At 51.7% G+C, this 18079-nt stretch overlaps 1 protein-coding gene across 1 annotated transcript in view; it reads left to right on the plus strand.

Moving 5' to 3' along the window:
• Positions 1-18079, plus strand: part of Lrrc8a (leucine rich repeat containing 8 family, member A) — a 44362-nt gene that overhangs the window by 13463 nt on the left and 12820 nt on the right. The window contains exon 2 of the mRNA XM_013021454.1: positions 2626-2731. The gene's annotated coding sequence lies outside the window, so the exon portion shown is untranslated. The remainder of the gene's footprint in view (positions 1-2625; positions 2732-18079) is intronic.

Raw genomic sequence — 18079 nt, forward strand, 5'->3', positions numbered from 1 at the left:
CCTCCCGCCGGGGCCGCGGCGCGCGAGCCCCCTCCCGGGCACCCCCGTGGCTCCCGTGCTCGGCCCCGGAGTTTCCGCCTGGCTCCCCGAGACCCCTCGTCATCGGCCGGGTTCCCCCGGATTGGCGCCCCTCCGCACACACTCGCCCACTCGCACTGGTTCCACCGCCAGCCCCTCTCCCCGCCAGCTTTTCATTTTCTTTCAAAGATTTCCCCTAGCTGTCTTCTAGGATCCCAGCACCCTCCTCTTCCCTATGCCCCTTGTCCCCCCCTTCCTGCTCCTTGACCAGCGGGGACAGTGTCTTGCCGTGGGGGTGGGATCCCTGCCTGGGCCCTTGGGACTTGTCTGGTCTGGGGTCCCCCGGGATGAGCCGTTCGGGACAGGAGACCCTAGGCCCTGCCCCTGGTTCTTTGCATCCAGTAGGGTCGAGAGTGCTAGATTTAGAGAGGTTCTGGCCTGGCCTAGATAGGGAGGAGCTGGACATCCAGCCAAAGTGGTCCCAGGCAGAAGGGACTTCAGAAGTGAGGGTGGGGATGGTTCTTGGGGTTCGTGATTCTGCTGCTATGTTGACTGACTCTCACTCTTAGTCTGGATAGGAGTGGACAGGGATGGTCTGGTTCTCCCCGGATGCAGTGTTGCCTTTTTGAGGAATGAGATGTGGGCTAGGAACCCTGTTGGGTCCGGGGCTAAGAGGGTGGGTGAGCCCTAGGAGATCCACACTCCAACTGTGTCCTTTTCCTGCCCTCTCTTTTGGTGCCTTTGAGGAAGAGGGGTTGTAGGAGAGATTGGGAAGCTCAGGGAAATTGTGGCAGAGGAGGAATTTCGAGTCCCAAGGACCTGTGCCACCTTGGAAGGGTTTAGTAAGCCTTTGAACCATGCCACACTGTATTCCTTTGGAGAAGACAGACCGACAGATACTGCAGGAAAGGGAAGAGAAGGGCCCCGGGGATAGTTCCAGTGCATTAGGATGCAAGGGAGGTGCTTTCAGAGGCTCTGGGATGCCGGGGGATCAGCCACAGTGGGGATGCCTGGGAGAAGGTCATGTCCTGTGGGGAGGAAGGGCAGATGACTTTTGCTGGAGGAGACACTGGTGCTGAGGGCTGCCCTGCCTCTCCACCTCCCCAGTTTTTTAATTTTATTTATTTATTTATTTTTTGTCGGTCGTGGGTCTTGAACTCTAGGCTTGGGCTCTAGCCCTCAGCTCTTCAGCTTAAGGTGAGCACTCTACCTCTTGAGCCACAGCGCCACTTCTGGTTTTCTGGTGGTTTATTGGAGATAGGAATCTCACAGACTTTCCTGCCTGAGCTGGCTTTGAACCGCGATCCTCAGATCTCAGCCTCCTAAGTAGCTAGGAGCCACCGGCTGCCTCCCCAGTTTTTGAGTGTGCTTGGCATGGGTCTGATCCCCCTTCGCTGCCCAAGGATTGTGGAGCCCAGGGTAGGGGGCCTCAGAAATATTTGTAATTTCCCCCCTAGAACTCAAGTAGATGCTTCCTTCTCTGTGACTTGGGCACACCCCCTAGGAAACAGTTTCTTTGCCAGGTTGAAAGGCCTTTCTGAAAGTTGTGCCAATGGAGCAGGACTTAGCAGGTGTTTGGGATGCTGCCCGACAGGTCTTAAACTTCTCCCAGAAAGAAGGAATTAGTCTGTTCTTGAATCCCTCTCCTCAGAGTGCAGTCTTTGACGTGGGGGTACTGGTGGGCAGACCTCATGGGACTTAGGTGGGATAGGTGTGGGACTGTAGAGTTCCCTCCTTACCTCTCAACTATCCTGTAATACTTGCCTGCCCTGGACTAAGACTGGTGGTCTCTGGCTCCTCAGAGCTTCAGTCGGGAGAAGGATAGCAAGACCCATAAGCTGACTGCCAGACAGCCTCAGTGATGACAGAAATGGTAGCGTGGCAGCCTAGGGTGGGGAGGGGCTAGCTTGGGGTGAATATGCAGGGGCACTCAGGAATGTTCCAGAAGAGAGACACTATCTGAGTCCAGTGGTAGTCCCAGCTCTGTCACAGACAAGTGACTGCCCTGTTGTCCAGCCTCAGGGATGTCTCTGCTTACTAAGGAGGTGGGTGGGGCACAGATGGCCTGAATGACCTCTGAACTTTGCCAGCTCAAAGTGCTTTACTGCCTGGCTACGGTCACCTGTGGGCTGGCTGCCTGTGGAGCCCAGCTTCTGCCTCTGACCTCCCAGCACAGGACCTGGTGCTATGCAGGTGTCATAAATGTTCTGTGGTGTGAATAATGAAAACCTCCCAACCTTTCTGTAAGGGACCCCCATCTATTGGGCTCTGTTGACTGTGCCCCACTTTCTGGCTAACTCCTTCCTACCACTATGACCTTCCCCAGTCGCTGAGCCATGCTCCTGTCCCCGGAGTCACCAGGCACCTCTTTTCCCAGGAAGCCTCTGCTCACCCCTCTGCTCTGGGTAGTCTAGTGCTGGTTCTGGATCCCACTCCTTGGCCCTGTCTTGGGGATTCATCGAGATACCAGGGTCTGCCTGGGAGGTACCTTGTTCAAGCCAGCCTGGGCCCCTGGCACCACCAGGCTCTCCATAAATGCTGGCAGTGCACTGATATCCCCGAGAGGCACACACGTGCATGCTGACGGCAGCTCTTACTTCCTCCTAGGGTGGCAGCGTCCATGGAGCAAAAGGAATGCCGGGACCGTGGGCACTCCGACTGGGGCCAGCCTCAGCATCCACAGCCAACACACAGATAGCAGAGCCGCCTCGGGGTAAGGCCCACACCAGCCTCGCTCAGCTGCTTCCCTCTGGCAGCGAGCAAAGACTGGCAGTTCCATTCCCACAGTCTTTTGCTTCCTTACTGTAGGCCCAGGGGACCTGGGACAGAGTGGGCAGCTGAGTGATATCTGCTTGCTGTGTTCTTTGAATTCAGTGTTACTGCACTGAACCTCTGTTTTTCCCCCTTCCCCCCCCCCAATCTTATCAGTGTGGGTTGCTAAAAATGTTGCCTCATGACATATTTCCCAAGGTGTGTTCTGTGGGACACAGGTTCTTTAGTCCCAGTGGTTAGATAGTTCTGGGAAACAAGCTCATGCAGGACTTCTCAGAGCCTTGAATGCATCACGCTGAGTGAGAGAGGGAGCTAGTAAGGCATGTTTCCTTGCACTTGATAACAGGAGATATCGTGGCAGCATTTCTTGAACTTTAGAAAAAGGTTCCCAGGGTAGGAGATACACTGATGTTAGACTCAACTGCCAGGTGCTTGTTGGGTGGCTATGCCTAGTCACTGAACCTGTATGAGCCTCAGATTCCTCATCTTTAAAAGGAGAGAACTGAAACTGGGTGTGGTAGCACATGCCTATAATCCTGGCACTCAGGAGGCTGAAGCCAAATATTGCAGAACACTTGCCTGGTGTTCCATGGGTAAGCCCTGGGTACAATCCCTAGGGTTGCCATGAGGAGGTAGCTCTGTGACAGAGCACTCATAAAACATTTGTAGCATAGGCCCTGGGTTTTGGTCCCTAGTGCCACAAAAACAAGAAAGGAGCCAGGGGTGGGGGTAGAAGTGGGGTACTCTACTTCCCTTCAGCAGTTTTTTTTTTTAATTGTGAAAATAAGAATACTGTACAGAGGGGATACAATTACATGGGCAAGATAACGAGTACATTTCTTATCAAGCATTGCTGCCTCCTCCATTGTTTCCCCTTTCCATCTCCCCATCCCCCACCCCCTTCAGCAGGTTTATTTGTTTTGTTTTGTTTTTTGGGGCCTGAACTCTGGTCCTGGGCACTGTCCCTCAGCTCTTCAGCTCAAGGCTAGCGCTCTACCACTTGAGCCACAGCGCCACTTCTGGCTTTTTTCTTTTTGCTTATGTGGTGCTGAGGAATTGAACCCAGGGCCTCATGCATGCAAGGCAAGCGCTCTACCACTGAGCCACCGTCCCAGCCCCTTCAGCAGGTTTTGAGGGCTAAAGACATTGACATGGAAAAGATACCTGAGAAAGTGCCCCCTGCCCAGAGCTGGCCTGGATGCACTTTGCTGGTGTCATTTGCAAAACACATCTGTATGTCTGATCCCTTGTCACTGCTTAGGCAGGGGGCAGAGGTAGAGACTGAGGCTCATAGTAAGGAGACTGTCCACCTAAACCCTTCAGAAAGGAAGGCAAAGTTGCCAACTTGAATTAGGATCCTGCAATGTTGGGCCCAGTCCTTTGTTCTTGCCAGAACTGTTAGCCTGTACCTCTCCACTCATTCCTTCCTGAAAAAGACAGGTGCCTCCCCAGTCTGGACATATATCTTGTTTTTCTTTTTTGTTTTTGTTTTTTTGGTTTTTTTTGGTAGGTCATGGGACTTGAATTCAGGGCCTGAGCCCTGTACCTGATCTCTTTTGCTCAAGACTAGAACTTTTCCACTTTGAGCCACAGCTCCACTTCCAGTTTTCTGGTTGTTAATTAGAGGTAAGAGTCTCACAGACTTTCCTGCCCAGGCTGGCTTTGAACCATGATCCTTAGATCTCAGCCTTCTATGATTATAGGATTGAGCCTCTAGTGCCTGGCCCCTTTGGATTCTTTTTTTTTTTTTGCCAGTTCTGGAGCTTGAATTCAGGGCCTGGGCACTGTCCTTGAGCCTCTCTGTGCTCAAGGCTAGCATTCTACTACTTGAACCAAAGTGCCACTTCTGGCTTTTTTCTGTTTATGTGGTACTGAGGAATAGAACCCAGGGCTTCATGCATGCTAGGCAAGCACTCTACCACTGAGCCACATTCCTAGCCCCATGTTGGTTTCTTAATGTCCAGAAAGGTAATGTCTCCCCTGGTCCTCATCTTCAAAGATGAGAATGGGGGTATGAGAGGTGGGCGCACCCCTTCCTCCATTTCTTATTAACTACAGTGCATTGATGTTCATGCAAATCAGGTTGTGTTTGAGCTGCCAATTTGTGCTCGTTTTTGCTTCATGGAATGGTTTCCCTGGACCCCTTTCCTGGGCTAGAGACAGATCTGGTGTGACCGATTCTTTCTCAACCCTCTGCTGGCTGTGCTGGGTTTTCTTGGTGGTTTCTGGGCATTCACAGCAGCAGAGGAAGACAGGAAGTGCCTGGTGTGTGAAGCTGTCCACACTTCTGTTTATTGGAACAAGGTCAACAGTCCCTGACCCTGCCCTGTGGGAGCTTCCTGTTGGTTTTGAGGAATTCTGCCCTGTCTTGCTGGGTGATGATGAGCAGGAAGCAGCAGCTCCTAATCTTGGGAGAGGGAAATTCCTTGCATGTGCCAGAGGCGGCTGACAGGTCCTTGGAGTTGGACCTGCAGGTTTGGCCTCCCTGTCTGCCTAAAATAGCTCAGATTAGAGTAACCCGGGGACACACATGAGTAGAGGGGCTTCCTGGTCATTGTGTGTGCCTGAGTTTGGCTCCTCCTGGACCTTTGGGAACAGGCTGGTCCTGACTCAATTTGCCTTTACATAGCCTAAAGTAAGTTTTGGTTCTGGCTCTTTTTAGAGTGCTTCTTTCAGCCTTTTGGAAGGCTGGGCAGATGAGAAGTGGGAAAGACCTGCTTCTTGAACCAGGGTTTTAAAAGTATCCTTTTGGGGCACAGCTAACCTTGAGATGGTTTTCATAAGAGGTTTCGAGCTTGGCAGCCTCTGTCAGTGGGGCCAGAAAGATGCTGTGCTGGATGAGGCCGGGAATGAGGTGTTTTCTGGAATTCCTCATCTCCATGTCACCTGCAGTTTTTCTGGGCTCCCTGTGCCCTGTCCCCAGCAAGCTCTGTGCCTCACACAGGAGACATTGCCTAGCAGAGAACCCCATGTGCCTGCATGGTGTTCAGCTCTCCAGCTTCTGCTCCCTACCGCAGTGCAGGAGCACGCTGGAGTCCCCCTGCTGAGTGCAGTGCAGGTACTTCTCCCCCTCACCCCGCCACACCCTGTTGCGGGACCATCCTTTAACCACTGGACAGGAGAAGACAGGGCCCAGAGGGGTGAGGTCTCTTGTATGGAAGGCACACAACTTACAAGTGACACCAAACCAAGGGGAGGTGTGGCTTGGCAGCCTGTCTTATTCTATTCCTTCCTCTGTTGCTTCTTTTCTTCTCTAAGCATTTGAGGGGCGCTTTCAGAGTCACCCAGGGATCCTGCTTAAAATGCTGGGCTCAGGCTAGGAATGTGGCTTAGTGGTAGAGTGCTTGCCTAGCATGCATGAGGCCCTGGGCTCGATTCCTTGGTACAACATTAAACAAGTAAATAAAATTAATTAATCAAAAAGAAATAAAATGCTGAGCTCCTGGGTGACCACCGCAGACCTGCCACTCTGAAGCTAGACCTAGGGATTATACCTGGTGGGAGCTGTCCTGGCATGGTCAGGTGGACTGTGGGTCACCCTGGGGGTCACTGGCCAGAGGCCTCTCTTCTAGCCCTGGCACCTCCTTCTGCTGCATAAGGCCATCTGCTGCCTGCACCCAAACCCTTGGAGGAGCAGGTCCATCCCCACCTAGGTCCAAGACATTTTCAGTGATTTCGTGTGTGTGTGTGTGTGTGTGTGTGTGTGTGTGTGTGTGTGTGTGTCCTTATGGAAGACACATGGGAATGAGGTTTCTAGAAAGACTTCCTCCCAGCGGCAAACACTCCCTGCTGCTGCTCCCAGTGCATTTCTATCACATCTCTCATCTTGCAGCAAGTTCTTCTGTGTCTCAATGTCTCTCGAGGGCTTCAAACCTCAAAATTAAATTGCCTGCTGCAGTATTGCCACACTCCTGGAGTGATGTTACGCAGGAGTAAAAGTGGCTGTAAAATTCCAAGGCTTTCACACGCACCTGGACACCTCAGGCTCAGCTGCCAAACCTGCACCCTCTGACAGTCAGATGACCCATGGGCTGGTGGGGGCGGGGCAGGCAGGATCCTAGCCCTGCAGGGCCTTCTCTGGCTCCCAACTGCCTCTGGGAATCAGGGAAGAGCCCCCTCCACTCCCCACCGAGGCCCAAGAGTGGGCAGTTCAGCCTCAACATCCACTCCCTTTCTCCCCCCCCCCACCCGCCCCACTAGGACCTCAGAGGAAGATGTCCAAAGCCCTCTGGGTCTCACTCATTTCATATCTAGGAAGGCCCACAGGTGGTTTTAGCAGGTGACCTGTTTTCAAGGTTGTTCCAGAGCCCTGGTCCCAGAGCTGGCTTCCTTCCAGAGCTTTTCTTTTCTTTCTTTCTTTCTTTCTTTCTTTCTTTCTTTCTTTCTTTCTTTCTTTCTTCCTTCCTTCCTTCCTTCCTTCCTTCCTTTCTTTCCCTCCCTCCCTCCCTTCCTCTCTCTTTCTTTCCTTTCTTTTTGCCGATACTGGACTTGAACTTGAACTCAGGGCCTGTCCTTTAGCTTTTTCATTCAAGGCTGTCATTCTACCATTTGAGCCACACCTCCACTGTGGCTTTTTGCTGATGAATTGGAATCTCTTGGATTTGTCTGTCTCAGCTGCTGGCTCAAAGGAGTCTTGATCCTCCAATTTCAGCCTCCTTCGTGCTAGGGTTACACAGTAAGCCACCAGTGGCCAGCCCAAAGGTTTCTTTGTTTTGTTTTAACACTTGAAAGACCAGAGGCATCTAAAAATGCTCTGCTAGGGATCCTTGAAAGCTGCTAAAACCTGTTTCTAAACATCCCTCAAGAAAAGCGGTTGGGCTATGTAGACCCCAGGGGACCTGCTTGCCTCCGAGGCAACTTTGCACAAAGACAAGTCTGCTCTGAGTAGACTTTCCCACTCCCTTCGGGATGTGTGGGAGGGCAGGGCTCTTTACTTCTGGGTCTCAAACTTCATATTGCAAAGAGATTGATGAAAGCCGGCACTGGTGGCTCACACCTGTAATCCTAGCTATTCAGGAGGCTGAGATCTGAAGATCACAGTTCAAAGCCAACCTGGGCAGGATAGTCCATGAGACTCTTATCTCCAATGAACCACCAGAAAACCAGAAATGGTGCGGTGGCTCAAGTGGTAGAACACTAGCCTTGAGCTGAAGAGCTGAGGGACAGGGCCCAAGCCCAGAGTTCAAGTCCTACAACTGACAAGAAGGAAGAGAGCGAGTGAGACAGAGAGAGACAGAGACAGAGGAAGGGAGAGAGAGAGGGAGAGGGAGAGGGAGATGAGACTTTCTATGACAGTAACAGCAGTAAAATACCAGGTGCAGTACTGTGGGATATGCCTGTAGTTCCTGCTGCTTGGGATGCTGAGGCAGGAGGATCACTTGAACCCATGAACTGCAATTGCTTGAGCCAGTCTAGGTAATAGAATGAGACACCCCCACCCCCCAGCCTCACACAAACACAAATACTAACAGCAGCAAGTGTTACAGACCCTGCATGTCAGGCAGGGTCTAAAGCTTTATGGGGGCTGCCTCATTCACTGCTCGTCACAGCCTGCTTTACAGATGAGGAAAACCGCTCGCTCGGTACCATGACGTTCCTCAGGCCACGCTGGCGAGGTCAGAAGCCATAGGGTTGTCTGCCAGGAGACAGGGAGCTGAGGCTAAGGAAGGGGGGTGCTGAGGGTAGGCCCCCCATACTGGGCTCAGCAATGGGTACCCTCACCCTTCACCCTGGAATGTGGGCCACACCTTTGCAGGTTTGGAGGAGGTAAGACCTGTTTGGGAACCTGTGCCGCCAAGTAACAATAGTTTGGAGTTGATACTTGCTTCCCTCCCCCTCACACCCAGTCTCCCCTCAGTTCTTCCCCAGGAAGTGAGGGTGTGCCTTTCTTTGCAGGGTAGGACCCAGCCCACAGCACCCCAGCCTGGAAGCCTCTGACTCACCCCGCTGGGTGTGGGGGCCTGGAGGGCAGTGCCCTCCCTGCTCTTAGATTGGATGGAGGGGGGGGGAGATCTTCTCCCCTCAGGGCTGGGCATCAGAGAGTCACAGGTCCCCAGCCTCCCGTGGAGCAGGGCTTCCCCTGGGTTCCTGGAGCCTCAAGAGCAGTCCTCGCCCCTCCCTGGGAGAATCCTGGAGGGACAGCCTCTCATCTGGGCATGCTGTGCTGTGTTAGTATGCTGTGCCAGCCTCCTGTCTCCTCCTGTGCCTGCAGGGAAGTTTTCCTTGGGCTGTTTGTGGTGTAACAAAAGACTCTCTGTGCCCTGTTTACCCGCCAGCTCCCAGGGCCTGCTGCCCAGGTGTGGGAGCAATCAAATCTCCACAGGTCCATGTGGTGTCTAGGTATGCTTGGGTGGTCTCCCCCTGCGTACAAGGGGCTCCATGGCACATCTTTGGCTCCCTTCCCTGTTTGTAAGAAGCATCAAGAAGAATTGAAGCTGGGCACAGTAGGATACTCCTGTAGTCCCAACTACTCAGGAGGTGGGGCCTGAGGATCACACAAGCCCAGGACTCTGAGGCCAGCCTGAGCAACATAGTGAGACCCCATCTCTCAAAAAGGAAAGAAAAGGAAATGAGGGGCAGATCATGTGGATTGGGGTGGGTGCAAAAATGCTGGTTCTAAGAGCACTTGGCCAGTTCTCTGCCCTTCATTCAAGAGGGGACCAAGAGCTCCTGGGGCTCTTCCCAGACTTTTGCTTATGGCTTAGCTCTCATCTAGTTCTGTCCCCACCGAGTTATATATGGGAGGGTCTTTACTGGGGCTCACATGGTACCACCAGCTGTTGAATGCCCACATAACCCAATTGCCAACTGTGATGGTCTCACCTTACAGATGGGGAAACTGAGGCTCTGAGGTACCAGTGAGGAAGCCGTGGGCTCGGCATGTGAACTAGTAGACTCCAGTCTGGGGGAGCCTGCATTCTCCCCTGCCCTGTGCCTTGTTCTCATGTAGCGGGGTCCAGGGACCTGTTACAGGGCAGCCAGAGGCACAGGGGCTGGGCTTTCTAACAGCATAGATTCTGCTCATAAATCCTTTTATAACCTTCAGAAGCCACAGGATGAGGAAGATCTCTTGATAATTTTCTAAGTATTTTTTCTTACAAACATGCCATCCTTAAATTATAAGGACACATAATGTCGACAGCCTTTGTGTTCTTATCCACACAGAGTTTCTATCGAGTTCTCTAGACACTTTCCTACAGATAGAGTAATAAGGTTGCTGTTGTGTGGGTACTTGGCCTTGAACTCAGGTCTGGCCTTTCTTTTTTTGCTCACGTCTAGGACTCTAGCACTCTACCACTTGAACCCATACCTCCACTTCCAGCTTGTGTATTTATTTGCCTGGGCTGGCTTCAAACCTCAATTCTCATATCCCAGCTTCCTGAATAGTTAGGATTATAGGCATGAGCCACCAGCATGCAACTAGTGATAGTTTTTTCACGGTCATGGGGCTTGAACTCTGAGCCTGGGTGCTGTCCCTCAGCTAAAGCTAGTGCTCTAGCACTTGAGCCACAGCGCCACTTCCAGCCTTTTCTGCTTATGTGGTGCTGAGGAATCGAACCCAGGGCCTCATGCATGCAGGGCAAGCACTCTTCCACTGAGCCACCTTCCCAGCCCTAGTAATAGGTTTTTTACAGGTAGTTTTGGTTCCTCCCCCCCACCCCCGCCACTTTTTCTTCTTGCTGGTACTGGTACTTGAACTTAGGACCTTGTGCTCAGCTTTTTTTTCTACACACAGCTAGAGTTTTACAACACTTTTCTCCTAATTGTTTTTATTATGGTCAAATCCCTTATCACCCATGTTTCATCATGCAGTGTCGTTAGGCACGTTCCTGTCTGTGCAGCTATACCACAATCCAGCTCCAGAACCTTCTGTCTTGTTCAAGTGAAACTGACCCATTAGCCACCATCTCTGCAGTTCTTCCTCCCACTCCACTTTCTGTCTGAGTTGACCCTTTAGTGCTGCAGGGATACAAAACCCTGCAGTGTTTGTCCTTCCATGACTGGCTTCTTTTGTGGATCGGGCATTTTATGCAATTGTCTGCAGCTCTGTGTGTATGTACCAGAGCTTGAACTTGGGCCTTGTGCTCCGGCTTTTTTCACCTCCCACAGGTGGCATTCTACCATTTGAGTCACACATATGGTCCAGCATTTTAGAGTCTCTTGGACTTTTCTACCCAGCTTGGCTTTGAACCTTAATCCTCAGACTTCTGCCTCCGGAGGGAGCTAAGATGACAGGTGTGAGCTTCCGGTGCCCAGTATTCATCAGCCACTTTTTAAAACCTAATTATTATTTTTAAAATTTTTAATTTTCATTTTTGCCAGTCCTGAGGCAAATCAGGACCTGGGCACTATCTCTGAGCTTCTTTTGCTCAAGGCTAGCACTCTACCACTTGAGCCATAGCACCACTTCTGGCCTTTTCTGTTTATGTGGTACTGAGGAATCAAACCCAGGGCTTTGTGCATGCTAGACAAGCACTCTACCACTAAGCCACATTCCCAGCCCAAATCTTTTTTTTTGGTCAGTCATGGGGCCTGAACTCTGGGCCTGAGAGCTGTCCCTCAGCTCTTCAGCTCAAGTCTAGTGCTCTACCACTTGAGCCACAGTACTACTTCCAGCTTTTTCTGCTTATGTGGCGTTGAAAAATTGAACCCAAGGCCTCATGCATGCAAGGCAAGCACTATACCACTGAGCCACCTTCCCAGCCCCGAACCTAATTTTTTTTCTTTCCTTTCTTCCTTTCTGTCGTGGGGCTTGAACTCTGGGCTTGGGCACTGTCCTTGTGCTCTTCAGTTCAAAGCAAGCACTCTACTGCTTGAGCCACAGCACCACTTCTGGTTTTCTAGTGGTATATTGGAGATAAGAGTCTCATGGACTTTCCTGCCCAGGCTAGCTTTGAACTGAGATCCTCAGATCTCACCCTCCTGAGTAGCTAGGATTATAGGCATGAGCCACCCGCGCCCGGCTCCTAATTTTTTCTTAAACCACTACTTGGGCCACTTCCATGATGAAGGTAGCATGTTTTCTACATACAATTTGTAAAAGTAGAGGCCTGGCACTGCACATTGATGAAAGTGAACTAACCAATTCAAAGGCAGTGATGGGAGGGAGGGAATAAGAGAGAAAGACGGAACAGCTGGTACTAAGCAAAAGGAAAGAAAAATACATATCACCCAATCTGGAAGAAATAGTTTTACGGTTAAAGTGCATAGAGTTCATAAGCTTTCTAGATTAGAATGATGATGATGATTATCATTGTGAAGGTTAAAATGTGTTTGTGACTTTAGCTAAGTATACTATACCACATTACTGTGAAATTTATGTCATCTCAATAAAGAAGTCTGGGAGGTGGGAGGAAGCAGAGGCCTGGGCTAAACTTGCCTGTGGTCACAGAATTTTATTCATGTATAGCTGAATTTGAACTGATTTGTTCCCCTACTCCAGAGCCCATTTTGTTTGCCTTCCCCCCAGACCCACCTGCAACCAGCAGGAGAATGGGGCTCTTCTAGCCATTCATTTGCCCCTCTCTGGGATATGGATGCCCAGGTCTGCTGCAGGATCCTGTTCTGTGTCTCCCTCAGGTCTGTGCAACCTACGGGAATAGTTTGTCCCTTGTCTCGGGTGTTCCTGCCTCTTCCTGAGCCCTGGGCAGAATCAGGCAAAAGGCTGACTTAAGTTCCACAGTGTCCTCAGGAGAGGTGTGGACAGGCTGGAGGGAGGAGGTGCATCTGCGGCCCTGGTCACTCACACAGTAGCTGCTGCTGCAGGTGTAAAGATGGGGAGAGGAACAATCACTTACGGGTCAGAATCCATGATGGTGTGATGGTAGCTCACACTTATCATCCTAGCTACTCAGGAGGCTGACATCTGAGGATCACAGCTCAAAGCTAGCCCAGGTAGGAAAGTCTGTGAGACTCTTATCTCCAATTAACCCACAAAAAGCCACCACTGGAATTGTGGCTCAAGTGGTAGAGCACCAGACTTGGGTGAAAAAACTAAGGGACCATGCCCAGGCCCTGAGTTCACACCCTAATACCTTCACCAAAAAAAAAAGAAGATCCATAATTTTTTTTTTTAATTTGGTCAGTTGTGGGCTTGAACTCAGGGCCTGGGTGCTGTCCCTGAGCTCTTTTGCTCAAGGCTAGCGCTCTTCCACTTTGAGCTACAGCTCCACTTCTGGTAGTTAATTGGAGAGAAGAGTATCACAGATTTTCCTGCCCTGATAGCTTTGAACCATGATCCTCAGATCTCATCTTCCTGAGTAGCTAGGATTACAGGAGTGAGCCACCAGCTCCTGGCTCATGATTGTTTCAAGAGTGTTTTTTTTGTTGTTGTTTTTGTTGGTTGTGGGGCTTAAACTCTGGGCCTGGGTGCTGTCCCTCAGCTCTTCAGCTCAAGGCTAGCATCTACTTCTTGAGCCACAGCACCACTGCCAGCTTTTTCTGCTTAGGTGGTGCTGAGGAATCGAACTGAGGGCCTCATGCATACAAGTCTACCACTGAGCCATCTTCCCAGCCCCCGGTACATTTTTTTTTTTTTTGGTTGTGGAGTTTGAACTCTGGGCCTGGGTACTGTCCCTCAGCTCTTCAGCTCAAGGTGAACCCTCTACCACTTGAGCCACAGCACCACTTCCAGTTTTCTGGTGGTTAATTAGAGATAAGAGTCTCATGGACTTTCCTGCCCAGGCTGGCTTTGAACTATTATCCTTAGATCTCAGCCTCCTGAGTAGCTAGGATTATAGGTATGAGCTACCGGTGCCTGGCTAGGACTTGGTTTTTTGTACCTGGGTATGTATGGTACAAAAAGCTGATACTGTGTGTATCACTATACAGCTTGTTTTGGGGTTTATCAATATTGATACTTATTGCCATAGTTCATGGTTTTGGTTTTTTGTTTTTGTTGGTCATGGGGCCTGGACTCTGGGCCTGGGCGCTGTCCCTAAGCTCTTCAGCTCAAGGCTAGCGCTCTACCACCTGAGCTACAGTGCCACTTCTGGCTTTTTCTGCTTATGTGGTGCTAAGGAATCGAACCCAGTGCCTCATGCTTGCAAGACAAGCACTCTTAGCACTGAGCCACCTTCCCAGCCTGGTTTTTTGTTACTTGAACTCTGGTACTGGGCACTGTCCCTCAGTTCTTCAGCTTAAAGCACTCTACTGCTTGAGCCACAGCACCACTTCTAGTTTTCCAGTGGTTTATTAGGGATAAGAGTCTCACAGACTTTCCTGCTTGGGCTGGCTTTGAACCATGATCCTCAGAATCTTATCCTCCTAGGTGTGAGCCACTGGCTCCCGGCTAAAATAAGTTTTTAATCATGAAGATAATGCATGCTGGTGAAAAGTCCAAGCTTCCATTTTAAGTCTCTGCCTCTTGTTCTCCATTGGAGAGGCTTCCCCATGGTGTAGGAGATGTTGGTTGATGGCTTAGCAACAGGCTCCTAATTTATTAGAATTCTGCTCTCAGCCTCTCCACAGGGCAGTTGACCAAGAGCTGCGTCATCTGCTGCACAGGTCCTGCTGTACGCGAGTCTCTTTCCTGCTGCTGTGCCCGGCCCTCCTGTCTCTCCGCCAGGCGTCCGGGTGGCTTGCTTGCTTCTGTTTCCTTCCTCCTCTCTCATGCACTTTGATTTTTTCTTTCTTTTTACTTTTGTGTGTCTGTGTGCGCATGTGCCAGGGATTGAATTCGGTCTCACACCTGCTAGGCAGGCCAGCCTGGGCTGTCCTTCTCCGATTTGTGCTTCCCCGTGTCACTGCCAGTGACAGCCAATGGGAGACAGAGGAGTCGTGAGAACTTTGATGGTGGAGCCGGCCTCCAACTCTGATCTCCCAGTGTCTGCATCCCAAGTAGCTTGCGCCACCATGCCCACCTGGTTCGCACACACTTTTCACTCACTCACTCACCAAGAGTGAGACCAGGCCTGTTCTGGGGTGGCCTGGGATCAGGATTCATTTTTGTTCTCTACCTCTTGCTTCTTCACACCTCTGGCTCAGACCCTGAACCGGGCGCTGGGGAGTGTTGAATACTGCACGTTGGACTGGAGGGTCTCTAAGCTCCCGAAAGGTGAAGTTACCTGCCCAAGGTCACACTGCTCGTGAGAGGCGGGTGCCAGCTGTCCTGGCTACTCGTCCTCTTAGCCCCAGCACACTGTGTGGGACTTGCTCTCCATTCACCCAGGACAGTCCTGACCGCTCCACAGGGCATTTGCACCATGCCCATGCTCAGGTGGGGAAACCAGAGTGCTGGGGAGGGCGTCCTGTGCCTGGTAGTGCCTCTCCCTCCCTCTCCCCTGCGGGGCTGCTCAGGAGGACACTAGTCTGGAACAGAGTGGAGCTGCTGCCCCATGGGCCTTAGTTTCACTTTTTCTTTTTTTTTTGGTCTGTTGTGGGGTTTGAACTCAAGGCCTGGGCGCTGTCCCTGAGCTCTTTTTGCCTAAGGCTGACACTCTACCACTTTGAGCCACAGCACCACTTCCAGTTTTCTGTTGGTTAATTGGAGATAAGAGTCTCATGGACTTTTCTGCCTGCACAGTCTCTGAATTGTGATTCTCAGATCTTGGCCTCCTCAGCCACGATGATGGAAGTGAGCCACCAGTCCCTGGCTTAGATTCATGCTTTATATAATATAGGTACATCACTGACATTTTTTTTTTTTTTTTGGTCAGTCGTGGGGCTTGAACTCTGGGCCTGGACGCTGTCCCTCAGCTCTTCAACTCAAAGCTAGCATTCTACCACTTGAGCCACATTGTCACTTCCAGTTTTCTGAGTGGTTTATTGGAAATAAGAGTCTCATGGACTTTCCTGCCCAGGCTGGCATGCTCGGATCTCAGCCTCCTGAGTAGCTAGGTTACAGGCCTGAGCCACCGGCGCCTGGCCAAGGACAGATTCTCTGCTCCCTTCCAGACAGGGACTCTGAGGCCCTGGAACAGGAGCTCCTCAAGAGATGAGATATCCTAGCTGGGCACTGGTGGCTCACTCCTGTAATCCTAGCTACTTAGGAGGCTGAGATCTGAGGTTTGCAGTTCAAAGCCAGCCAGAGCAGGTAAGTCCCCATGAGACTCTGATTTCCATTTAACCACCACTGTGGCTCAAGTGGTAGAGCACTCGCCTTGAGCTGAAAAGCTAAGGGACAGTGCCCAGGCCCAGAGTTCAAGCCCTCTCCCCCCCAAAAAAAAGGAGATGAGATATCCACATCTATGGTAGCCTGTGCCAACTGTGGAGGGCTGAGCTCAGTGAGGGGACAGGTGCCAGGCCTGTGGGACACTGTTCTAGTGTGGAGAAAGACCCTGCTCCTTCCCTCGGGGGCTTTCCCATCCCACCTGGCTGTTCAGGGACAGGGACAGCCAGTTGTATAAGGACATCGGGTCTGTGGGCTCACTGGTCCAGTGGGGGCAGAGGGGCCAGCTTGTCTGGGTCCTACTTCAATCCTGCTTCTGAGGTTATCCCTGTCACTAACAGGCAGTGAAGTTCGCCAAATGACTTCTCCTGAGCCTCATTGTGTGAGAAGACACTTGAGAGTACTATTTAGCCTTATAAAAGAAAGATTCTGTGCATATATGTGTGTGTGTATATGTGTGTGCATGCATTCTGGTACTGGGACTTAAACTCTGGGCCTGGGCGCTGTCCCTGAGCTCTTCAGCTCAAGGTGAATGCTCTACTGCTTGAGCCACTGTCCCACATCCAGTTTTCTGGTGGTTGAGTGGAAATCAGAGTCTCACGGACATTCCTGCCCTGGCTGACTTTGAACTACATGATCCTCAGCTCTCAGACTCCTGAGTAACTAGGATTACAGGTGTGAGCCACATGGCACCCAGCTTGAGCTACAGTTTTACTTGTTTTTTTTTTTTTTTTTTGGTGGTTAATTGGAGATAAGAGTCTTACAGACTTTCCTGTCTGGATTGGCCAGGATCTTCTACTCTCGGCCTCCTGAGTAAGGAGAATTACAGGTGTGAGCCCCTGGTGCCCAGCAAAAGAAAGAACTTCTGAAATGCGCTACAGTGTGGATGTGCACTAAAGACAGTTAAGCAAGCAGCGCTCAACAGTGAGGACCAGGCATTGTATGATGCCAGGGAGTCAGGTTCACAGTCAGGGGGAGGGGTGGTGCACGGGGGGAAGAAGAGGGGGGGGGGGGGGGGGGGGGGGGGGGGGGGGAAGGGGCTGGGGTCTCCAGCACAGTGTTAGCTCAGGAGAGGAAGAGCCTGTGGAGCCTGTGCCAATGGTGATGCAGCATTGTGATATGCTTAATGCCATTCACGAGGATGCTGAGTTGTGGGAAAATGGAAAATTGGGAGTAGGTAGAAAACAGTTAAAAACGCGGCCCCCTGGCTTGTGGAGGTGATGATGGGCCCCTGAGTCGCAGTCTAGAGGGAGGAGCTGCGCTAACTGAGGTGCTTAGTCATCTAAGTCACCCCTTCCTAGACAGGCCCTGCACCTGGGCACCCTTGGCCCTCCCCAAGGCAGGGGAGGGGAGAGGAAGGGAGGGGAGAGGAAGGGAAGGGCCACATCTGGTAGCCATACCCAAGCCATTAGCCACCTGAAACTGCCACCTCACCACACCCAGGTCCCCTGCCCAGCCCGGGCTCCTCTTTACAGCCTTTGGGAGCATTTCTGCTCTGCTTTTATGGAGTACTGACTGGCTGTGCTCTAGGCGCATCTGGCCTGGCCCAGGCAAGGTAGAAGTGTAGGGCAGCTGTACCAGCCTACCCTGGCCACCCCCCCCAGCACCAGTTGCTGAAAAGGCACTTACATTCTGTAGACTTCCAGCAATTGGACCCGCACCACCTCCTGGCTGCCTGTCCTTTGTTCCCAGCTGGAGTCACCTTCCTCGAGACCCCATCAGGAGAGGGCTGTGGTCCAGAGGCTCACAGCAGGTGAGGATGCAGTGGGGGTGTGCTGGGGGGTGATAGTCACCCCTCAGGGCAGTCTGGCTCAAGCTGGGTGAGGCTCCTGCTGGACCAGCCCTGAACCTTCTTAGCACTAATCAGCGGCAGGCTCTGCCTCCAGACCCACGCCCTCCTCCGCCCGCATCCACCCTGATTGAGGACCCTAAGGGGCTAGGCACCTTGGACACGTTTATGTATGGTCCTGCCTTGAACTCAGGGCCTGGGTGCTACCCCTGAGCTTTTTTGATCACTGCTAGTGCTCTACCACTTGAAACACAGCTCCACTTCTGTGTTTGTTTGTTTGTTTTTTGTTTGTTTGTTTGGGTCCAGTCATGGGGCCTGAACTCTGGGCCTGGGCGCTGTCCCTCAGCTCTTCAGCTCAAGGCTAGCGCTCTACCACTTGAGCCACAGTGCCA

This window comes from Dipodomys ordii, unplaced genomic scaffold (genome assembly GCF_000151885.1).
Source record: "Dipodomys ordii isolate 6190 unplaced genomic scaffold, Dord_2.0 Scaffold55, whole genome shotgun sequence".
Lineage (NCBI taxonomy): Eukaryota > Metazoa > Chordata > Mammalia > Rodentia > Heteromyidae > Dipodomys > Dipodomys ordii.